We start from the raw sequence: 25,454 nt of genomic DNA on the forward strand, positions 1-25,454 counted from the left end.
TCCTGTATTATAATCCTGTGAGACATCAAAGAGGTGGAGCTGGGGGGAGAGTGACTGCTCCCCCCCCCTCTAGTTTTGGGGTGTTTGAATGTGCGTGGATGTAGTACGATAGAATAAAAGATGTGAGATTGGAAGTATGTTTAGGAATAGAAGGATGGATATATTGGCTTTGTGTGAGACAAAGATAAATGGGAAAGGTGAAGTGATGTTTGGTGAAATGTCTGGTAGAGTGTCTGGGATTGAAAGGAAAGAGCAAGAGAAGGTGTGGCTTTATTGCTGAGTGAATGGATGACAGGTAAAGTAGTGAAATGGAAGGAGATATCATCTAGGACTCTAGGTTAATGTGGGTAAGGGTTAGGTTGGGTAGGGAATGTTGGGCTTTTGTCAGTGCGTATGGGCCAGGTTGTGAGAAAAGTGAAGAGCAGAATGAGTTCATTAATGGATTAACTAGGTGTGTAGAAGGACTGGGTAGAAGGAATTATGTAGTTGTCATGGGTGACTTAAATGCTAGAGTGGGCGCTGGAGAGGTAGAAGGTGTCATTGGGAAGTATGGCGTACCAGGTGAAAATGAAAGTGGTGAGAGACGGTAGATATGTGTGTTGAGCAAGAGATGGTGATAAGTTCTAGCGTTTTCAAAAAGAAAGATAAAAACAAGTATACATGGGTGAGAGTGGCAAATGGAAGAGTGGTAGAAAAGGGCATTAATGGATTATGTGATGATAACTAAAAGAATGTTTGGAAGATTGAAAGACATGCGCGTGTTTAGGGGTATGGCTAACGGTATGTCTGATCACTTTTTGGTGGAAGGAAAATTAGTTGTAGCAAAAGAGTGGGGGAATAGAGTAGGTGGATGTAAAGGGGAACTAGTGAGGGTTGAAGAGCTAATAAAACCGGGGGTAAAAAGTAATTATCACAAAAGGTTGAAAATGGCATATGATGAAGTGAAAGTAAGAGAAACTGGCAATTTAGAGGAGGAGTGGAAGTTAGTAAAAGAAAATCTTGTTGGGATTGCAAGTGATGTGTGTGGCAAGAAGTTTGTTGGTGGCATCACGAGGAAGGGCAGTGAATGGTGGAATGAAGAAGTGAGGGTAAAAGTGGAAGAGAAAAAGAGGGCTTTTGAAGAATGGCTGCAGAGTAATAGTGTAGAGAAGTATGAAAGATATAGAGAGAAAAATGTGGAAGTAAAGCGCAAGGTAAGTGAGGCAAAGATGGCAGCTGACCTGAGGTGGGGTCAGGGATTGGGTCATTCATATGAAGAGAATAAGAAATAGTTTTGGAAAGAAGTGAAGAGAGTAAGGAAGGCTGGTTCAAGAATTGAAGAGACAGTGAAAGATGGAAATGGAAGGTTGTTAAAAGGAGAGGAGGCAAGGAAAAGGTGGGCGGAATATTTTGAAAGTTTACTGAATGTTGAGGATAATAGGGAGGCAGATGTAATTGATGTTGCAGTTGTTGAGATGCCAGTGATGGGAGATGAGAATGAGAGAGAGATTACAAGAGAGGAAGTGAGGAGAGGACTAGATGAAACGAGAGTAGGAAAAGCATCTGGTATAGATGGTGTGATGGATGAGATGTAGAAGGAATGTGGTGCGACTGTACTTGAATGGTTGGTGAGATTGTTTAATATGTGTTTTGTGTTGTCAATGGTACCAGTAGATTGGGTTTGTGTGTGTATTGTACCACTATATAAGGGTAAGGGAGATGTGCATGAGTGTTGTAATTCAAGGGGTATTAGTTTGTTGAGTTTAGTTGGAAAAGTGTATGGTAGAGTACTGATTAATAGGATTAAGGATAAAACAGAGAATGCAATCTTAGAAGTACAGGGTGGTTTTAGAAGAGGTTGGGGTTGTATGAATCAGATTTTTACAGTTAGGCAGATATGTGAGAAATATTTAGCAAAAGGTAAGGTGGTGTATGTTGCATTTATGGATCTGGGGAAAGCATATGATAGAGTCAATAGGGAAGCAATGTGGAATGTGATGAGGTTATATGGAGTTGGTGGAAGGTTGTTGCAAGTAGTGAAAAGTTTCTACAAAGGTAGTAAAGCATGTGTTAGGATAGGAAATGAAGTAAGCGACTGGTTTCCGGTGAGAGTGGGGCTGAGACAGGGATGTGTGATGTCGCCGTGGTTGTTTAACTTGTATGTTGATGGAGTGGTGAGAGAGGTGAATGCTCGAGTGCTTGGACGAAGATTGAAACTGGTAGACGAGAATGACCATGAATGGGAGGTAAATCAGTTATTGTTTGCGGATGATACTGTACTGGTTGCAGACGAGGAAGAGAAGCTTGGCCGATTAGTGACAGAATTTCGAAGTGCGTGTGAAAGAAGGAAGTTGAGAGTTAATGTGGAGCGGATCAGTTTAAGTACTTGGAGTCTGTTGTTGCAGCAAATGGTGGAATGGAAGCAGATGTACGCCAGAGAATGAATGAAGGATGCAAAGTGTTGGAGGCAGTTTAGAGAATAGTAAAAAAATAGAGGGTTGGGCATGAATGTAAAGAGAGAGTTGTATGAGAAAGTGATTGTACCAACTGTGATGTATGGATCGGAATTGTGGGGAATGAAAGTGACGGAGAGACAGAAATTGATTGTGTTTGAGATGAAGAGTCTAAGGAGTATGGCTGGTGTATCTTGAGTATATAGGGTTAGGAACGAAGAAGTGAAGGTGAGAACGGGTGTAAGAAATGAGTTAGCAGTTAGTGGATATGAATGTGTTGAGGTGGTTTGGCCATGTTGAGAGAATGGAAAATGGCTGTCTGCTAAAGAAGGTAATGAATGCAAGAGTTGATGGGAGAAGTACAAGAGGAAGGTCAAGGTTTGGGCGGATGGATGGAGTGAAGAAAGCTCTGGGTGATAAGAGGATAGATGTGAGAGAGGCAAGAGAGCGTGCTAGAAATAGGAATGAATGGTGAGCGATTGTGACGCAGTTCCGGTAGGCCCTGCTGCTTCCTCCAGTGCCTTAGATGACCGCGGAGGTAGCAGCAGTAGGGGATTCAGCGTCATGAAGCTTCATCTGTGGTGGATAAAGGGGGAGGGTGGGCTGTGGCACCCTAGCAGTACCAGCCGAACTCGGCTGAGTCCCTTGTCAGGCTGTGCGGAACGTAGAGAGTAGAGGTCCCCTTTTTGTTTTTGTTTCTTTGTTGATGTCGGCTACCCCCCAAAATTGGGGGAAGTACCTTGGTATATGTATGTATGTACTTGAGAAGAATGTGATCTTCCTAGTCTGATTTCGAATAACTAGAGGAGAACTCAGTAGAGAGCAGACCTCTGTCGCGGCAGCTTATTTCTCGACCTTGACCTTTGACCTTAACATGTATTAATTGGGGTGGTTTTTCAAACACTTAAATATGAACCAAATTTGAAGTCTCTGTGACAACAATATACAAACTTATGGTTGATTACGTGATTTGGACATTTTGCTTGACCGTGACCTTTGACCTCGACCTTCCAGAATTCAATAATTTCCTGCTTTTTACATAACAGTTAATCCCTCCAAGTTTCATTACTCTACAATTATAAATGTGGCCAAGAAGCTGTTCACAAACAAACACACAAACATGGGGTAAAATATAGCCCCCTTCCAATTTCATAGGCGGAGGTAAAAATATCGGAGAAAATGCAATGAAGACAATGCAAAGTGCGAATGAAGTAAAAAGAAAAGTTGGATTCAATGGGACAGCATTCTGAGATTTCAAAAATAAATTAACAAATGAAAATGTTGAGGATATTGAAATACGAATTTGAACTTTATCATACAGACCAGTTTAAGGTGGAAAAGGGTAATACTGAAGTGGAGAGACAAGCTGACAAAATTAATGAATTGACATTTTAGGTAGGTAATGGAAAAAAAAGTAAATTAGAAAAGATAAAGAAATGAAGATGGCTTAACAAGAAGTAGATGCAATTATACTGTCACAGTATTGAAAATATATATATATATATATATACATATATATATATATATGTATATATATATATATATATATATATATATATATATATATATATATGTATATATAAAAATTAAAATGACGATAACAGGAGGCATTCTTGCAAGTAGCCATACCACATCCTCAACAAATGGTAAAGGAACGAGTCCCTGTTGACAGGCAGTCTTCTACAGTACTGCAGTTTGCAGTATCCTAAGTTATGCAAGAAAATATTATGATATATCCTAAATGAATAGGTATAACACTCCAATAATACCAACAAGGCGTTCTAGACAGGCAGCCTGTGGCAACCTACCTTAGAAAGCATCCTAAACCTTTTATTAGGCCTACCTAAGTCAGGTTACTTAAGATACATCTTGATATGCAAACTGAATCATGTTAGACTAGGTTAGGTTAGGTAGGAGGGATCAAGGTCTAGACTCCGTCAGGTAGGAGCCACTACCTTAGTTCAACGTTACATCAGGATGCTCCCTTAAGTCGTTTAATAGGCCTTTTCTTTTTCCTATTTTAGATGGCCTGGTTTCTCGTTCCTCAACCACCCAACCATACATAGAATTATTAGATAAAAGGCAGGGTAGGCCTAATGTTAAGTAATGCAGTCCAAGTAGGGGTTAATCTGAGAAATTTTATGTTTTTATGAACAAATCAACAGTTAAATTATACATTGCTACCCGTTGAGGTATATTATATTCCATATCAGACATTCTTGACCTTATTCAGTCGTCAAATTTGATACCATATCAAATTAGAAAAAAAGTGAACCTTACAAATCAGCTGTTTTAATAAATATCTACTTTTTTTCTTCAATAAATGCATAAACAGTATGTGTATTATTCTGATTAGTATTTAATAAACAACCTTTGAGAACACTCACCACCAGGCTGAAGAGGATCTTACCAATTGTGTGATAGGACCAGGTCACAACTTTTCTGATGGACGGACATCTTGGGAGTTAGAAGTTTAGAACACCAATACTCAGCCTATGTCTAAAAGACTTTTCAAAACATTATTCAAATCTTGAAGAAATATTTGTTATCCTAGGAAAATGTCATTTGACAATTTTAATCATGACAACGTAAGCATGGAGACAAGACTTCATTGACTTACATTATATACTTTATCTTCTAGGGACGTAACACTTGCGCACTATCAAATAGCCACAGTCAATTGAAAGTCTAAAACTTTCAACAATAAACAAACTTAAAACAGGTCAAATGTAACAAAGATCTTAAATATTTTATCCAAAATTAAAGTCTTTTATTTCCAACACAATTTTCGTTCAAAAAAATAAAAACATTGAATCTGAATGGTATAGTGTAATCACTAAGACCACAGTCCATTAGGTCTATACCTTTATAAAAAAAAATGTGCATTTTGCATCTCTCAACCTATCAATCCCTCTTTAACTGTTCATTTCTAAAGCCATTCACATTTCCATTCGACTCATGATAAACTTCGTCTCCAGACACACACCTGTACATTTTTATCAAATGAAACGAATTGAAATAATAAATTGTGGTAAAACTCAGTCATGTTAATATACAGATATTTGCTAACTTTAATCAAACATACAGTACTTGTCTTAAATACTAAAGTGACAAATCTTCATACCGAACGAACAGCTTTATATCTATGGGTCTATATGTATCATATGTATATAAAAGATATTAAAAGTAAGTAGCTTACAAAGTAAGTTGAATATGTTAGATACTTTCATAATCTATTTTCCTTTAAAGATTTGGGTAAATGTTCGCATTTACTTTAAACTTTAAGGGTCGCTTTTCTGGTCTTATACTGCAGGGGAACCCTACTCTCAACAGGAACTTCACAGTAATTTTATCGTATATATTCCAATGCATTCAGCATTCTATACAGCATATTGCTCGTTTATTGTCAAATCTACATCATCGAAGCACTTAGAAATAAATTTTTGTGTGCTGTTATAAGGAATCTACCTTGCCGTGGTAATATCAAATAACTGGACAGTTGGAACAACATTCTGTTAAATTTTCACGGACAAAGTTAAAACTATAAAGTGAGAAGACGGTAACCCTGATTAGAAACCTTGAAATAGAAGCCCTTGTTTATTTAGATAATATAATGTTTCCGGACAACAATGAATCCAAAGTAGAAAAAGCAACTGTCACGGTTTGGAAGAATTAAAGAAATTTACTTTTATAACCAATCCACAGAAGTCAGCGGTCTTAATAAAAAGACAAAGGAAAAGAGGTTAAAAAGGTGAATGGAGTGTTTAGAAAACGAAGGATAAAAGCAGTTCGTGAATATAAATGCTTAGGAGAATGGTACTCAGAAAAGGGAAACCATAGTCTTAGCATGAGTAAGTAAATTGGAAGCAAAAATAGAAAACATGGTGCAAGGAATTAGGAAGTAAGAGACGGTAACAGAGTAAGAGATTTGGCATTACTTGTGAAAATAAAGATCTATGAGACAGTAGTAGTACCTACAATGTTTGCAAATATCAGGATATGGGTTGTAATAAAAGAAATGAAAGAACTTGAGGGTATACTGTACAAAATTATGAAAGGAATGTTTGAACAGGTTGCTACCACACCGTATTGGGGGCTAATAGCAGAAACAGGAATATTACCAGTTTAAAATGGAATAGAGTATATAAAGGTGATGCTTTTTTCATAACATCATATGACAAACGATTAGTTAAGGATGTAGTGGAAGACCAGATAAGGGAACCATGTGGGGAATGTTGGGGAAAAAGTTTTCAATTGGTAATGGCAGAAGAGATTACATAGGAGAACTCAACACCAGGCAAGCTGTTATATTTATAAAAACAAGGTTGAATATGATAGAATTGAAAGAAAATTATAGAAACAGGAATGATAAGGATAGGCTTTGTGTGTTGTATAGGGAGTCAGAGGATACTACAGAGCATATGTTTAGCTGTAATGAATTACGAAAATTTAGAAGCAATGGCATAGAATTATGGAATTTAGAGACACCCAAAAAAGATGTTGCCCGATAGATTAGACAGGCCTGTGAAGTTAGACGATATACTAGACAGGCCCTTGAAGTTAGAAGTAAAAGTATGTACGTGATAACTATTAATAAAGAATTTTTTGCAGATTGCAGAGCTTTGCCCATACTATGCATCTTCTAGTAGTGTGCCCACAATCACAGATTCACGGTGTTGTGGAGAGAGCAACGAGGGAACTGACCTATCATTGCTCTCGTGGGACCTGATAAGAACTTCTTAGGCCATTAAAGCTAATAAATGTAAGTATTTTACCACGTTTCGGCCTATTTAAGATTATTTCAGTTTGTGAAAGTGAAACTCATCATTACAGAAAATGTCAGGTTCTGAAAGTTAGAAAAATAGAATGGAATAAATGCAGACCAGAATAACTAAAATAGGCAAAATTATAAGAAAACGGGTGTTTTTCTGGGTAGTTTGTAGCGCTACGGCCAAGCGTCCTAATTTGCTTATTATCGCTCCGACTGTAATCTTGTATAGAATAAAAACGTTTGGAAATGGTCTACGGATCTTAAATATGTTGTGTAAGGGGGGTCCGGGGGGGCGCAGCCCCCCTGTGTAAAGACACGGCTTTTAGCATAGGTTAGGTGGGTTTTTTAAGTTAGCTTCTCCAGCCAAAATCGTTTTTAGAACGACGGCCACAGTTCAGAATATTCCCGTTTTCTACGGGATCTGGCCGTCACCCTACAAAGGCTCCATATTCTGATCTTAGATTCAGTGACAAGTCTGCAATATATTAGTAAATCTGCCTTAATAGTTTAGTTAAGTACCTTCGCCCTGCTTTTATATTTGTCCTCGACTAGATCCAGGTAAAATTATAGTATAACACCTGACAACATTTCGAATAGGAAAAACACCATTTACCACAGTAAATAGTGTGTTTTCAACGAATTTGACCTTTACTTCCTCTGCAAATAAACCGTTCTCCCGATATCCCACCCTTTCCCAATGGACATAGGTGGAAACCTGGGACTTTGGATATGCGAAAACAGGACAAAACGTGAATTTTTCAATATTAAACTTACCCGATAATCATGTAGCTGTCAACTCTGTTGCCCGACAGAATTCTACGGAAGGGATACGCCAGCGATCGCTATACAAGAGGGGGGTGTACTCACAAGCGCCACCTGTGGCCAGGTACTGCAGTACTTCTTGTTGACACCACTTCAATTTTTCCTCTGTCGTGCTTCCGGCAAGACGTTCATGGATACGCTTATAATTTTGGAGTCTTGTTCACGGTTTTTGGTGAAGTATTGCTCTAAGATTTCAGCTTTCGCTATTCAGGAAGTTCTATTATTAGCTTAGCTAGCTTTTGGAATTAATTTGATTAATTATGGTGACGAAGAGAGTATGAACTCTCTTTCACCTTTAAATGGCCGACCCTTCCCTTAGACGGAAGTGTTGGTGTCTAAGAGAGTATAGACTCTCTTTCTTAATTTTGCTTAACAAAAGTTATAGATTTATTTTATATCTCTCCGCCTTTTATAGGCCTCTTCGATTAACTTCCTTTTATTATAAAACATTAATTAATTTTTATATTTGTTTATATTCGACCTTTCCTAATAGTAGGCGGTCTTTTCTTGTACCGAAGTTAATTAACATTGAGCCCGTCATTTCGGTTTTACCTGTTAACATATTATGCTATTTTAATGTTTTTGAAAGAATTTCTTTGATAGTCTCGTACTGTTTTCAAAGTTGAACTAACGTTTTGTTTTGTCTCTGCAGTTGTTGACGTTTCAGAACGTTCAACTTGCGCTCTATCGTTACGATAGAGAGAGAATTTTCACGGTGTCACGTTGCAGTAAGAGTAACCGTGTCTAGCGTTTTGTTCATTCTTTCTTAACTTAATGGTTTTAATTCTATAAAGGAACTTTTCATTTTGGGAAATATTTTCCTTTAACAATAATATGTTTTAACGATATATATGATTGGGCTCTTCTCTCAGGTTCTAAGTCAAGAGAGAGAGAGAGAGAGAGAGAGATAGAGACGGAGGGAGAAAGAGGAGGATAAACGTTTCGTTCAAGCGAGTAACGTTGTTATCGTTTTTGCTCTTCTCCCTAGTCTCTTTAGGGGAAGAAGGTAAACGTTTCTAGAGTTTTTCTTGTTCTCAAGCTTTATGCGGTGAGAGATTTTAAACGTAGTTTATTTGATCTAGTGTTTAGTCTCTTTCCAGCCACTGAATTATTTATCTTTCATTAGATTTTTCTGTTACATTGTAATTCTGTTTTCGCAATTACTAACTTTTGAGAAAGGATAGAATTGCGTGTTTCAGGTACAAACCACTTAAAGTTTCGAGTTCAGTGAAATAAGTGCAAACAGAAAATCAAAAGTGATAAGTGATTAGCGCAAAGTGTGTCAGTGTTGTGCGTGAGGGTACTTCTGTGCGTGCCAGTCGTCCTCCCAGTCCGGGACCTCTTGCAAGCTCCCAAGCCCAGGGGAGAAGCAATGTCGAAGGGCAAAAGGGTTCGGCAGGCCTTGATCGGCGCACAGAAGTATCCTCGGTGGTTGCGGGCGTGTCTTAAGAGACCGTCACTCCCACCCGCAGACGATTGAGCCCTTATTTTGCTCGTCTGCAGAAGAAATTTCGGGGAGAAAACGCTGGTCTCAGGTCTCAAGACCTCTTAAACGTAAAGTCCAGACCTATGCCAGACGTACGAAGTTAGAGTTCAACAACCCGGATGCAGTCATTGGGTTAGCTCTGACTCTCCTCAGTCATCAGGTGACTGCACACCTCCTAAGAGAGGTAAGGCGATGCCACAACAGACCTTATCGTCTGTTGATCCCAAGACGACTTTGCTACAGTCCATGCAGTCGCAGCTTGGGGTCTTAATGCGTGAGTTTCAGGCTGAGAAGGTTACACCTCCTCCTGCGAACGCTCCGCCTCTCCGCAGTCCAGTCTGCCAGGCGTACGAAGTTGAGGTTCCTCAGGCTACCTTACCGCGTTCTGAGTTGCCAGTTACCAGCGGTGTGCAGCAACCTCCGCCTCCTCCTGCGAGAGCTCCGCCTCACCTCAGTCCAGTCTGCCAGGCGTACGAAGTTGAGGTTCCTCAGGCTACCTTACCGCGTTCTGAGTTGCCAGTTACCAGCGTTGTGCAGCAACCTTAACCTTCCTTAAGGCAACCTCAGCAATGGGAGCAGGAGTCTTATGCCTTACTTCCTCCGCTTCCGCTTGCGGTTCCACCAGCGAGGCAACAATCTCTTGAGGTACGACAACCTCTTCCATCAATGAGGCAGCCACCTCAGCACTCGCTGCAGCGACCTAAACCCTCCTCAAGGCAAGTCTCAACTCCTTAGGCTAGCACCTCAGGAACCTTAACTCGTTCCTCAGGAACCTGCTACTGCGCATCCGCAACCCTTACAGCAAGCGCAACTCTTGAGACAGCAACCTCATGCTATGAGTCAGCCACCTCAACGCATGCATCTGCCCTTTTTTTTCCTCAACTTGAGCTTCTTCCCATTCAACTTGGGAATAACAAATGACAATAATAACACCTCATTACTTTCATAACTTGCATTTGTAATCATATACATGTATGCCTACACAAACATTATGATAATGGAGGTTATTTGTATTACTTATATAAAATATATATGTATTCCTTGCAATATATTTTTAACAAATCGCAAAATATGGCGAAAATATCTTCTAAACAAATGAATCATGAGTTATGAATGTAAGGTAATATTATGTTGATATTAAACCCCATGCAAGCATGCATGAAGTAATGCAGTGTTGCCAACAGGGCGAGTTTCCCTTTCCTGAGGTGAAGTAGATTATAGTACATTTAGTGTAGCTTAATTCTACGATTATCATGCCGGCTATCAAATTCATCAACAAAACAGTCTAAATCAATTCCCTCGGCACGTGCACTTTCAATGGACGGTAATGCGATATTACTCACTCTAGCACTGGTCATGGAATTTCTGAGAAATGTTACACGCCATGCAACACGCTCTGCTTACCTTACAGCATGCTCTACATACAGCATGCTCTGCATTCAGCATGCTCTGCATACAGCATACTCTGCATACAACATGCTCTGCATACCTTACCGCATGCTTCTCAGTCACACATCTTTGGTTGTTGCCAACTCACTAGACTGTCAAGCAGTTTCATAACGTTGCCTTCTAGTCTGCTGCTTTTGCACCAGTGAAACCCTCACTGAGAGAACTTAGCTTTTCTCGGATATGGTCCCTGTAGATGAGAAAGTGCTTTTCTCCCTCCTTCTGATATTCCCTTGAGGACTCTGTCATTTGGAGAGGAGCCTTTAGCTGCGTAGCCTCCTATGGACTTTTATTTAAGCATAACATGCTCCCAGGGAAGGTAATGGTTCCACTTCAGTCGCTAACCCCGTCTGTTACCACACCTGCTCCCATAGACCTTGAGCTGTGTTGCAAGACATGCAGTCCAAGCTTAGTCCTTGTTAGAGGATTTTTTTGTTTACGGAGTCAGTGTGTCACTGGGAAGACGTTCAACAACCAGCAGAAGTGACTTGTTGTGACGCAGTGCGGCAACCTCAGCAACCCGATAAGGAGTTGTCTGTACGACCCAGACAGTCTAGACAGCTTCGGGTTGTCACTGTACTTCCTCGCTTCCCCATGGTTGACAGTTCACAGACTGTGCAGCAGTACCATGATCTTGTGTCCGGCTCCGTCAGACGACTGGCTTTTAAGAGCTCCCACAAGTCGTCGCTGTCTGGAGATTCTCAGATGGACTATGGATCTGACCAAGGAACTGGGCCTCCTGGTCAATTTTGAGGAGTCTCAGCTCGTCCCATCCCAGACCATTGTCTCCCTGGGTATGGATCTTCAGAGTCGAGCTTTTCGGGCTTTTCCGTCGGCCCCAAGGATATTCCAAGCCCTAGAATGCATCCAGAGCATGCTGAGAAGGAACCGATGCTCAGTCAGGTAGTGGATGAGTCTAACAGGGACACTTTCATCGCTGGCCCTGTTCATCGTGTTAGGGAGACTCCACCTCCCCCCCTTCAGTATCATCTAGCTGCTCACTGGATAAAGGACATGACGCTAGAGACGGTCTCAGTTCCTGTTTCCGAAGAGAGGAGGTCTTCTCTCGCGTGGTGTAAGAACAGCTTTCTTCTCAAGGAAGTCTATCTTTGGCTGTTCAGAAACCCGACCGCCTTCTCCTCTCGGACGCATCAGACACGGGCTGGGGTGCGACTTTGGACGGACAGGAATGCTCGGGAACATGGAATCAGGAACAAAGGACACTTCACATCAATTGCAAGGAGTTGTTGGCGGTTCTTCTGGCCTTGATAAACTTCAAGTCCCTCCAGCTTAACAAAGTGGTGGAGGTGGACTCTGACAACACCACAGCCCTGGCTTACATCTTCAAGCAGGGAGGGACTCTTTCGTGAAGTTGTTCTAGATCGCAAGGGACCTCCTCATCTGGTCTAAAGATCGAAAGCTCACGCTGGTAACGAGGTTCATTCAGGGCGGTATGAATGTCATGGCAGATCACCTCAGCCGGAAGGGTCAGGTCATCCCCACAGAGTGGACCCTTCACAAGAATGTTTGCAGCAGACTTTGGGCCCTGTGGGGTCTGCCAACCATAGATCTGTTCGCTACCTCGATAACCTAGAGACTCCTGTTGTATTGTTCTCCGATTCCAGACCCAGCAGCAGTTCACGTGGATGCTTTTCTGCTGGATTGGTTCCATCTCGACCTATATGCATTCCCGCCGTTCAAGATTGTCAACAGGGTACTTCAGAAGTTCTCCTCTCGCAAAGGGACACGGCTGACGTTGGTTGGCTCCGCTCTGGCCCGCGAGAGAATGGTTCTTAGAGGTACTGCAATGGCTGGTCGACATTCCCAGGACTCTTCCTCTAGGAGTGAACCTTCTACGTCTACTTCACGTAAAGAAGGTACACCCAAACCTCCACGCTCTTCGTCTGACTGCCTTCAGACTTTCGAAAGACTCTCAAGAGCTAGGGGCTTTTCGAAGGAGGCAGCCAGAGCGATTGCCAAAGCAAGGAGAACATCCACTCTCAGAATCTATCAGTCTCAAGGGGAAGTCTTCCGTAGCTGGTACAAGACCAATGCAGTTTCCTCAACCAGTACCACTGTAACCCAGATTGCTGACTTCCTGTTATATCTAAGGAAAGTAAGATCCCTTTCAGCTCCTACGATCAAGGGTTACAGAAGTATGTTGGCAGCGGTTTTCCGCCACAGAGGCTTGGATCTTTCCACCAACAAAGATCTACAGGACCTCCCTAGGTCTTTTGAGACCTCAAAGGAACGTCGGTTGTCCACTCCAGGCTGGAATCTAGACGTGGTCCTAAGGTTCCTTATGTCATCAAGATTTGAACCTCTCCAATCAGCCTCTTTTTAGGACCTCACATTAAAAACTCTTTTCCTCGTGTGCTTGACAACAGCTAAAAGAGTAAGTGAGATCCACACCTTCAGCAGGATCATTGTTTTCACATCTGAAACGGCTACATGTTCCTTGCAGCTCGGTTTTTGCTAAACGAGCTTCCTTCACGTCCTTGGCCTAAGTCGTTCGAGATCCCAAGCCTGTCCAACTTGGTGGGGAATGAACTGGAGAGAGTACTTTGCCCAGTTAGAGCTCTTAGGTACTATCTAAAAAGGTCTTAACCTTTACGAGGACAATCAGAAGCCTTATGGTGTGCTATCAAGAAACCTTCTTTTCCAAGTTCTAAGAACTCAGTTTCTTACTATTCAGGCTTCTGATTAGGGAAGCACATTCTCATCTGAAGGAAGAAGACCTTGCTTTGCTGAAGGTAAGGACACATGAAGTGAGAGCTGTGGCTACTTCAGTGGCCTTCAAACAGAGCCATTCTCTGCAGAGTGTTATGGATGCAACCTATTGGAGAAGCAAGTCAGTGTTCGCATCATTCTATCTCAAAGATGTCCAGTCTCTTTACGAGTACTGCTACACCCTGGGACCATTGGTAGCAACGAATGCAGTAGTAGGCGAGGGCTCAGCCACTACATTCCCATAATCCCATAACCTTTTAACCTTTCTCTTGAATACTTTTTATGGGTTGTACGGTCGGCTAAGAAGCCTTCCACATCCTTGTTGATTTGGCGGGTGGTCAATTCTTTCTTGAGAAGCGCCGAGGTTAAAGGTTGTGATGAGGTCCTTTAGTATGGGTTGCAGCCCTTGATACTTCAGCACCTTAGAGTTGTTCAGCCTCCTAAGAGGAACGCTGCGCTCAGTAAGGAAGACGAACTTATTTAAGGCAGAGTAATGGCTCAAGTCGACTTCCTTACCAGGTACTTGTAATTTCATTGTTATTTTGAATAACTGATAATATGAAATACGGGATACTTAGCTTCTTGATTTACATGTACACTGGTTTTCACCCACCTCCCTGGGTGTGAATCAGCTACATGATTATCGGGTAAGTTTAATATTGAAAAATGTTATTTTCAATATTAAACTTACCCGATAATCATGTAGCTGTCAACTCTGTTGCCCGACAGAATTCTACGGAAGGGATACGCCAGCGATCGCTATACAAGAGGGGGGTGTACTCACAAGCGCCACCTGTGGCCAGGTACTGCAGTACTTCTTGTTGACACCACTTCAATTTTTCCTTTGTCGTGCTTCCGGCAAGACGTTCATGGATACGCTTATAATTTTGGAGTCTTGTTCACGGTTTTTGGTGAAGTATTGCTCTAAGATTTCAGCTTTCGCTATTCAGGAAGTTCTATTATTAGCTTAGCTAGCTTTTGGAATTAATTTGATTAATTATGGTGACGAAGAGAGTATGAACTCTCTTTCACCTTTAAATGGCCGACCCTTCCCTTAGACGGAAGTGTTGGTGTCTAAGAGAGTATAGACTCTCTTTCTTAATTTTGCTTAACAAAAGTTATAGATTTATTTTATATCTCTCCGCCTTTTATAGGCCTCTTCGGTTAACTTCCTTTTATTATAAAATTATTAAAATTAATTTTTATATTTGTTTATATTCGACCTTTCCTAATAGTAGGCGGTCTTTTCTTGTACCGAAGTTAATTAACATTGAGCCCGTCATTTCGGTTTTACCTGTTAACATATTATGCTATTTTAATGTTTTTGAAAGATTTTCTTTGATAGTCTCGTACTGTTTTCAAAGTTGAACTAACGTTTTGTTTTGTCTCTGCAGTTGTTGACGTTTCAGAACGTTCAACTTGCGCTCTATCGTTACGATAGAGAGAGAATTTTCAAGGTGTCACGTTGCAGTAAGAGTAACCGTGTCTAGCGTTTTGTTCATTCTTTCTTAACTTAATGGTTTTAATTCTATAAAGGAACTTTTCATTTTGGGAAATATTTTCCTTTAACAATAATATGTTTTAACGATATATATGATTGGGCTCTTCTCTCAGGTTCTAAGTCAAAAGAGAGAGAGAGAGAGAGAGAGAGATAGAGACGGAGGGAGAAAGAGGAGGATAAACGTTTCGTTCAAGCGAGTAACGTTGTTATCGTTTTTGCTCTTCTCCCTAGTCTCTTTAGGGGAAGAAGGTAAACGTTTCTAGTTTTTCTTGTTCTCAAGCTTTATGCGGTGAGAGATTTTAAACGTAGTTTATTTGATCTAGTGTTTAGTCTCTTTCCAGCCACTGAATTATTTATCTTTCATTAGATTTTTTCTGTTACATTGTAATTCTGTTTTCGCAATTACTAACTTTTGAGAAAGGATAGAATTGCGTGTTTCAGGTACAAACCACTTAAAGTTTCGAGTTCAGTGAAATAAGTGCAAACAGAAAATCAAAAGTGATAAGTGATTAGCGCAAAGTGTGTCAGTGTTGTGCGTGAGGGTACTTCTGTGCGTGCCAGTCGTCCTCCCAGTCCGGGACCTCTTGCAAGCTCCCAAGCCCAGGGGAGAAGCAATGTCGAAGGGCAAAAGGGTTCGGCAGGCCTTGATCGGCGCACAGAAGTATCCTCGGTGGTTGCGGGCGTGTCTTAAGAGACCGTCACTCCCACCCGCAGACGATTGAGCCCTTATTTTGCTCGTCTGCAGAAGAAATTTCGGGGAGAAAACGCTGGTCTCAGGTCTCAAGACCTCTTAAACGTAAAGTCCAGACCTATGCCAGACGTACGAAGTTAGAGTTCAACAACCCGGATGCAGTCATTGGGTTAGCTCTGACTCTCCTCAGTCATCAGGTGACTGCACACCTCCTAAGAGAGGTAAGGCGATGCCACAACAGACCTTATCGTCTGTTGATCCCAAGACGACTTTGCTGCAGTCCATGCAGTCGCAGCTTGGGGTCTTAATGCGTGAGTTTCAGGCTGAGAAGGTTACACCTCCTCCTGCGAACGCTCCGCCTCTCCGCAGTCCAATCTGCCAGGCGTACGAAGTTGAGGTTCTTCAGGCTACCTTACCGCGTTCTGAGTTGCCAGTTACCAGCGGTGTGCAGCAACCTCCGCCTCCTCCTGCGAGAGCTCCGCCTCACCGCAGTCCAGTCTGCCAGGCGTACGAAGTTGAGGTTCCTCAGGCTACCTTACCGCGTTCTGAGTTGCCAGTTACCAGCGTTGTGCAGCAACCTTAACCTTCCTTAAGGCAACCTCAGCAATGGGAGCAGGAGTCTTATGCCTTACTTCCTCCGCTTCCGCTTGCGGTTCCACCAGCGAGGCAACAATCTCTTGAGGTACGACAACCTCTTCCATCAATGAGGCAGCCACCTCAGCACTCGCTGCAGCGACCTAAACCCTCCTCAAGGCAAGAGTCTCAACTCCTTAGGCTAGCACCTCAGGAACCTTAACTCGTTCCTCAGGAACCTGCTACTGCGCATCCGCAACCCTTACAGCAAGCGCAACTCTTGAGACAGCAACCTCATGCTATGAGTCAGCCACCTCAACGCATGCATCTGCCTTTTTTTTCCTCAACTTGAGCTTCTTCCCATTCAACTTGGGAATAACAAATGACAATAATAACACCTCATTACTTTCATAACTTGCATTTGTAATCATATACATGTATGCCTACACAAACATTATGATAATGGAGGTTATTTGTATTACTTATATAAAAATATATATGTATTCCTTGCAATATATTTTTAACAAATCGCAAAATATGGCGAAAATATCTTCTAAACAAATGAATCATGAGTTATGAATGTAAGGTAATATTATGTTGATATTAAACCCCATGCAAGCATGCATGAAGTAATGCAGTGTTGCCAACAGGGCGAGTTTCCCTTTCCTGAGGTGAAGTAGATTATAGTACATTTAGTGTAGCTTAATTCTACGATTATCATGCCGGCTATCAAATTCATCAACAAAACAGTCTAAATCAATTCCCTCGGCACGTGCACTTTCAATGGACGGTAATGCGATATTACTCACTCTAGCACTGGTCATGGAATTTCTGAGAAATGTTACACGCCATGCAACACGCTCTGCTTACCTTACAGCATGCTCTACATACAGCATGCTCTGCATTCAGCATGCTCTGCATACAGCATGCTCTGCATACAACATGCTCTGCATACCTTACCGCATGCTTCTCAGTCACACATCTTTGGTTGTTGCCAACTCACTAGACTGTCAAGCAGTTTCATAACGTTGCCTTCTAGTCTGCTGCTTTTGCACCAGTGAAACCCTCACTGAGAGAACTTAGCTTTTCTCGGATATGATCCCTGTAGATGAGAAAGTGCTTTTCTCCCTCCTTCTGATATTCCCTTGAGGACTCTGTCATTTGGAGAGGAGCCTTTAGCTGCGTAGCCTCCTATGGACTTTTATTTAAGCATAACATGCTCCCAGGGAAGGTAATGGTTCCACTTCAGTCGCTAACCCCGTCTGTTACCACACCTGCTCCCATAGACCTTGAGCTGTGTTGCAAGACATGCAGTCCAAGCTTAGTCCTTGTTAGAGGATTTTTTTTTGTTTACGGAGTCAGTGTGTCACTGGGAAGACGTTCAACAACCAGCAGAAGTGACTTGTTGTGACGCAGTGCGGCAACCTCAGCAACCCGATAAGGAGTTGTCTGTACGACCCAGACAGTCTAGACAGCTTCGGGTTGTCACTGTACTTCCTCGCTTCCCCATGGTTGACAGTTCACAGACTGTGCAGCAGTACCATGATCTTGTGTCCGGCTCCGTCAGACGACTGGCTTTTAAGAGCTCCCACAAGTCGTCGCTGTCTGGAGATTCTCAGATGGACTATGGATCTGACCAAGGAACTGGGCCTCCTGGTCAATTTTGAGGAGTCTCAGCTCGTCCCATCCCAGACCATTGTCTCCCTGGGTATGGATCTTCAGAGTCGAGCTTTTCGGGCTTTTCCGTCGGCCCCAAGGATATTCCAAGCCCTAGAATGCATCCAGAGCATGCTGAGAAGGAACCGATGCTCAGTCAGGTAGTGGATGAGTCTAACAGGGACACTTTCATCGCTGGCCCTGTTCATCGTGTTAGGGAGACTCCACCTCCCCCCCTTCAGTATCATCTAGCTGCTCACTGGATAAAGGACATGACGCTAGAGACGGTCTCAGTTCCTGTTTCCGAAGAGAGGAGGTCTTCTCTCGCGTGGTGTAAGAACAGCTTTCTTCTCAAGGAAGTCTATCTTTGGCTGTTCAGAAACCCGACCGCCTTCTCCTCTCGGACGCATCAGACACGGGCTGGGGTGCGACTTTGGACGGACAGGAATGCTCGGGAACATGGAATCAGGAACAAAGGACACTTCACATCAATTGCAAGGAGTTGTTGGCGGTTCTTCTGGCCTTGATAAACTTCAAGTCCCTCCAGCTTAACAAAGTGGTGGAGGTGGACTCTGACAACACCACAGCCCTGGCTTACATCTTCAAGCAGGGAGGGACTCTTTCGTGAAGTTGTTCTAGATCGCAAGGGACCTCCTCATCTGGTCTAAAGATCGAAAGCTCACGCTGGTAACGAGGTTCATTCAGGGCGGTATGAATGTCATGGCAGATCACCTCAGCCGGAAGGGTCAGGTCATCCCCACAGAGTGGACCCTTCACAAGAATGTTTGCAGCAGACTTTGGGCCCTGTGGGGTCTGCCAACCATAGATCTGTTCGCTACCTCGATAACCTAGAGACTCCTGTTGTATTGTTCTCCGATTCCAGACCCAGCAGCAGTTCACGTGGATGCTTTTCTGCTGGATTGGTTCCATCTCGACCTGTATGCATTCCCGCCGTTCAAGATTGTCAACAGGGTACTTCAGAAGTTCTCCTCTCGCAAAGGGACACGGCTGACGTTGGTTGGCTCCGCTCTGGCCCGCGAGAGAATGGTTCTTAGAGGTACTGCAATGGCTGGTCGACATTCCCAGGACTCTTCCTCTAGGAGTGAACCTTCTACGTCTACCTCACGTAAAGAAGGTACACCCAAACCTCCACGCTCTTCGTCTGACTGCCTTCAGACTTTCGAAAGACTCTCAAGAGCTAGGGGCTTTTCGAAGGAGGCAGCCAGAGCGATTGCCAAAGCAAGGAGAACATCCACTCTCAGAATCTATCAGTCTCAAGGGGAAGTCTTCCGTAGCTGGTACAAGACCAATGCAGTTTCCTCAACCAGTACCACTGTAACCCAGATTGCTGACTTCCTGTTATATCTAAGGAAAGTAAGATCCCTTTCAGCTCCTACGATCAAGGGTTACAGAAGTATGTTGGCAGCGGTTTTCCGCCACAGAGGCTTGGATCTTTCCACCAACAAAGATCTACAGGACCTCCCTAGGTCTTTTGAGACCTCAAAGGAACGTCGGTTGTCCACTCCAGGCTGGAATCTAGACGTGGTCCTAAGGTTCCTTATGTCATCAAGATTTGAACCTCTCCAATCAGCCTCTTTTTAGGACCTCACATTTAAAACTCTTTTCCTCGTGTGCTTGACAACAGCTAAAAGAGTAAGTGAGATCCACACCTTCAGCAGGATCATTGTTTTCACATCTGAAACGGCTACATGTTCCTTGCAGCTCGGTTTTTGCTAAACGAGCTTCCTTCACGTCCTTGGCCTAAGTCGTTCGAGATCCCAAGCCTGTCCAACTTGGTGGGGAATGAACTGGAGAGAGTACTTTGCCCAGTTAGAGCTCTTAGGTACTATCTAAAAAGGTCTTAACCTTTACGAGGACAATCAGAAGCCTTATGGTGTGCTATCAAGAAACCTTCTTTTCCAAGTTCTAAGAACTCAGTTTCTTACTATTCAGGCTTCTGATTAGGGAAGCACATTCTCATCTGAAGGAAGAAGACCTTGCTTTGCTGAAGGTAAGGACACATGAAGTGAGAGCTGTGGCTACTTCAGTGGCCTTCAAACAGAGCCATTCTCTGCAGAGTGTTATGGATGCAACCTATTGGAGAAGCAAGTCAGTGTTCGCATCATTCTATCTCAAAGATGTCCAGTCTCTTTACGAGTACTGCTACACCCTGGGACCATTCGTAGCAACGAATGCAGTAGTAGGCGAGGGCTCAGCCACTACATTCCCATAATCCCATAACCTTTTAACCTTTCTCTTGAATACTTTTTATGGGTTGTACGGTCGGCTAAGAAGCCTTCCACATCCTTGTTGATTTGGCGGGTGGTCAATTCTTTCTTGAGAAGCGCCGAGGTTAAAGGTTGTGATGAGGTCCTTTAGTATGGGTTGCAGCCCTTGATACTTCAGCACCTTAGAGTTGTTCAGCCTCCTAAGAGGAACGCTGCGCTCAGTAAGGAAGACGAACTTATTTAAGGCAGAGTAATGGCTCAAGTCGACTTCCTTACCAGGTACTTGTAATTTCATTGTTATTTTGAATAACTGATAATATGAAATACGGGATACTTAGCTTCTTGATATACATGTACACTGGTTTTCACCCACCTCCCTGGGTGTGAATCAGCTACATGATTATCGGGTAAGTTTAATATTGAAAAATGTTATTTTCATTAGTAAAATAAATTTTTGAATATACTTACCCGATAATCATGATTTAATTGACCCACCCTTCCTCCCCTTAGAACCAGTGGACCGAGGAAAAATTGAAGTGGTGTCAACAAGAAGTACTGCAGTACCTGGCCACAGGTGGCGCTTGTGAGTACACCCCCCTCTTGTATAGCAATCGCTGGCGTATCCCTTCCGTAGAATTCTGTCGGGCAACAGAGTTGACAGCTACATGATTATCGGGTAAGTATATTCAAAAATTTATTTTACTAATGAAAATAACATTTTTCATTAGTAAAATAAATTTTTGAATATACTTACCCGATAATCATGATTTAATTGACCCACCCTTCCTCCCCTTAGAACCAGTGGACCGAGGAAAAATTGAAGTGGTGTCAACAAGAAGTACTGCAGTACCTGGCCACAGGTGGCGCTTGTGAGTACACCCCCCTCTTGTATAGCGATCGCTGGCGTATCCCTTCCGTAGAATTCTGTCGGGCAACAGAGTTGACAGCTACATGATTATCGGGTAAGTATATTCAAAAATTTATTTTACTAATGAAAATAACATATTTAACAATTTCGAAATTTGTAAAAGACCACAGAACCTAAAAAACCCACCTAACCTAATCTAGTAGTTCCCAGGTTAAAGACCTAGCCCGAGGGCTTGTGCAGAGAGAGTCTGTGAGCTACATGGTCTGTCCTACGATATCGCCCATTCAAGGGGATGGGTGCAGGTGACACTCGACTTCTTCCCTGAGTTTATGCTAAGACTCAAAAGCTGGCTGTAGCGGATCCTATATTCGGGCCCTTCCATATAGAGTCTCTGTTCTGTAACCGATGACCCAGATCAGCTGTTACTATGCCCTGTGAGGGTGCTGAGGACGCATCTCAAAGAACGAGTGGAGCTCGGCCACAGATCAACAGACTGTTCGTTAGTATGGGTAGAGTCAAAAGGAGGATACCAGAAACACAATCTCTGCATGGAATAGACAAATGATCGAAAAAGCCCTACAACCGGACTCAACTCCTCTCGACCATAGACCAAGAGCTCACGACATCAGGGGTGTTAGCACATCCCAGGCATTCAAAAAGAACTATTCTATTACGCAGGTTTTGCAAGTGGGTGCATGTGGAAACGCCAAACAACATTCTCGGCCCATTAATTGAAAGACGTAATCCACAAGAACCTAGATACATTCTCGATAGGTCCTGTGGTGACTGTACAAAACATTTTCTAAAAGACCTCAGCTCCCTTGTAGGACAAGTATCAGGAGGTTGAGGGCAGATGTTACCTTGTAGTAAGTCTAGAATGAATGTACGAGTGATTGGCCTCTTCGTTTTTCATTCTCCACTCTCTTGGGGTTTCAGCATCTGAGAAACTCTGCAAGCTGATTTCCTCCGACTGCAGGTGGGTATCATTGTCCCTTGTGTGACCTGATATAGTGCATATGCATATATATTTGTTATGACCCCGATCTCCAAGCGAGGTGAAATCAGGCAATGTCTAGGTTAAGTTAGGAGCCTATCTCCAACATTACCCTTACCTAGTCAAGTCACAATGCTTAGTTCATGCATCATAGCATGAATTGCTCAGGCGGTTACTCTCTCACAGATGTGAGAGTTAGCGAAGGCGAGAGGGTATTCTCTAAATAGCTCATGCAACCACAGAATCTCACCCTGGGACAGTAACCAGCCAGTTGGTTTAGGACTTAAGCCCACCTAATGGTGAGGGTCTTAGGTAAAGAGCGGAAGGTTTTGTGTATAGTGCTAGAACAAATGACTTACTTTTCCCACCATCACCTATCCCCCAAGAAGTCCTGCCTGCAATTTCAAAGTGACATAATGTTACCAGTGCAGGTGTGAGCAGGATGGCCAGTCTAACCCCCCACCCCTAACTAGATGGGAGTAGTTACACCTTGCTAACAGTCATATGGCTAGTTTCAGCTATCACCAAAATATATCTCCTAGGTAAAGAGCTAAAGGTTTGTACTGTATAGTTAGGAAAAATACAAATTATTTTTCAATATTAAACTTAGCCGGTGATTATATAAGCTGCAGCTCTGCTGCCCGACAGAAAAAACTCTACGGTCAAAATACGCCAGCGATCGCTATGCAGGAGGGGGTGTACATCAACAGCGCCATCTGTCGAGCAGGTACTTAGTACTCCATGTAAACAAAGAACCAATTTTCTCTCTGTCGTGCCACCGGCAAGACCTACTAAAATTCGCTGTTGCTTACTGGATTGGTTTTCACAGATTTTGGTGAAGTACACATTTCTAGTTATTAGCTTTCGCTTTGCAGAGGTTATCTTCAATACATCCTTGCATTCTTTTATTGATTTTTGGATTATTTGTTGACGACTTGGATAGATTTTGAATTCCCCTTTGACTAATTCAAGATGGCTGACCCTTCTCAAGTCCCTAAATACAGAAAGTGTAGTGCTAGGGACTGTTCAAGGCGTCTTCCGAAGGCCTCTATCGATCCGCACACCGTTTGTTCCAATTGTCGGGATAAAACCTGTCAATTGGAAGATCGATGTAAGGAATGCGTTGGGCTTTCGGAATTCGATTTTCTCGAATTCCTGAAATATTCACGTAGGCTAGAGAGAGATAGAGTCAGGAGAAGTTCATCTCGCTCCGTTGATATTTCCTCTCCTCATGCCCCACAACCTATTCCTTCCCCTGTAGTGGTTGCTCCTGATCCCCCTTCTAGCACTCAACAACCTTCGATGGCAGATATGATGCGTGCCATCCAGGCTCTGGGTGAGAGAGTCGAGTCATTGGCGAGTGACCGTAACCAACTCATGGCAGACGTCAAGGAGTTGAAGGGTAAGAGTGCAGTGGGTAGTGACAAAGTGAGTGGTAGTGTTGTGGAAAGTGTTAGTGTTGCGCTTGAGGGTGCGTCTGTTCGTGCCTGTCGTCCTCCCAGTCCGGGACCTCTTGCAAGCTCCCAAGCCCAGGGGAGAAGCAATGTCGTACGACCAAAGGGTTCGACAGGCTTTAATCAGCGGACAGACGTTCCCTCCGTGGTTTCGGACGTATCTTACCAAGATCGCCCCACCCACAAGAAGACGAGAGAGCCCATTTATTCCTCGTCTGCGGAAGATGTTTCTCGGAAGAAACAATGGACCAAGGTCTCACGGCCTCTTAAACGCAAGTCGGTCCCTTCCGCGCAAGTCCAACGGCCCAGCTGTAGCCACTGGGTCAGTTCGGACTCGCTGCAGTCTTCCGATGACTGCACACCTCCTAAGAGAGGCAAAGCGGTACTGCAACAGGCAGTAACACCGTCTGTTGCCGCACCTGCTACTGTAGACCCTAAGTGGTCTTTGCTGCAGACCATGCAGACGCAGTTAACGTCATTAATGCAGGACTTTCGTGCGGAGAAGGTTGACGCTGCACCACCCGTTAGCCTACAACCAACCACGGTTGTGCGTCCAGTGGACGCTGAGGCTACCTTCTCCCGCACTCCAGCTGTGAGAGTCCCGCCACCCATGCGCAGTGTACCCTGCCAGCCGCATGTTGACGTTCAGCGACGCACGGAACCCTCCGTTGACGTTCGCGAGTTACAACAACAACCTAAGTTGTTTTGTTTTGACGCGGTGCGTCAACCTCCGCAACCCAGTGTGGTTACCGCTACTCGCCCACAGCAGACTAGACAGTCAGGAGTAGACGCTTTGCGCCCCCGCGCTGCTATGGTTGTTGCCAGCTCACAGACTGGCCAACAGTTCCATGACGTTGCGTCCAGTGCAGTCACGCATGCACCCGTGCTGCCGGACTCAGCTGACCAGCCAATTCCTACTCCTTTGCCGCTTCCTCCTCAGTATTCAGACGATGGACTCTGATGATGACGACGCTGCACACTTTGACGACCCGCATACGGACATCGACGAACCCAAGACCACGCCTCCCTCCTTGGACTTTAGGAAAGTTCTTGCACTGTTCAAGGAGATGTATCCTGATCAGTTTGTTTCTGCAGCCCCACGCTCTCCTCCATCTGAGTTCGCTTTAGGCACGCAGTCATCCGCACCTGCCTTTACGAAGCTCGTACTCGCCCGCTCGTCCAAGAGAGCTTTAAGAGTGTTGGGAGATTGGATGCAGTCCAAAAAGCACCTTGGGAAGACAGCATTCTTGTTTCCCCCTGCGAAACTCGCTTCCAGATCGAGCGTCTGGTATGCCACGGGAGAAGTTCTCGGCTTGGGAGTTCCTGCCTCTGCCCAGGGCGACTTCTCAAGTCTAGTAGACTCTCCCCGCAGGCTAGCCATGAGACGCTCCAAGATTTGTTGGACTCCTTCAGACTTAGACCATCTGATGAAAGGAGTGTTCAGAGCCTTCGAGGTTTTTAACTTTTTGGATTGGTGTTTGGGAGCGTTGAGCAGGAAGACCTCCCCTTCTGACAAGGAAACTTCCATGCTCATTATGTCCTGCATGGACAAGGCCATACGGGACGGTTCCAGTGAGCTTGCGGCTTCGTTCGTTTCCGGGGTCCTCAAGAAACGGGAAAACCTTTGCTCCTTCTTGTCAGCTGGAGTAACACAATGTCAGAGATCGGAACTTATGTTTGCTCCTCTCTCAAAGTGCCTTTTCCCAGAGGAGTTGATCAAGGAGATTGCTGCCTCCTTGATTCAAAAAGACACGCATGACCTGGTTGCGTCATCTGCCCGCAAAGCCACCCCTTTGCCTACC

At 43.6% G+C, this 25,454-nt stretch overlaps 1 protein-coding gene across 1 annotated transcript in view; it reads left to right on the forward strand.

Moving 5' to 3' along the window:
* The first annotated feature begins 7,106 nt into the window (after nucleotides 1-7,106).
* Nucleotides 7,107-25,454, forward strand: part of Ppat-Dpck (Bifunctional Phosphopantetheine adenylyltransferase - Dephospho-CoA kinase) — a 266,249-nt gene continuing 247,901 nt past the window's right edge. Inside the window, exon 1 of the mRNA XM_068391101.1 lies at nucleotides 7,107-7,194. The gene's annotated coding sequence lies outside the window, so the exon portion shown is untranslated. The remainder of the gene's footprint in view (nucleotides 7,195-25,454) is intronic.

The sequence above is a fragment of the Palaemon carinicauda genome, chromosome 17 (assembly GCF_036898095.1).
Source record: "Palaemon carinicauda isolate YSFRI2023 chromosome 17, ASM3689809v2, whole genome shotgun sequence".
Lineage (NCBI taxonomy): Eukaryota > Metazoa > Arthropoda > Malacostraca > Decapoda > Palaemonidae > Palaemon > Palaemon carinicauda.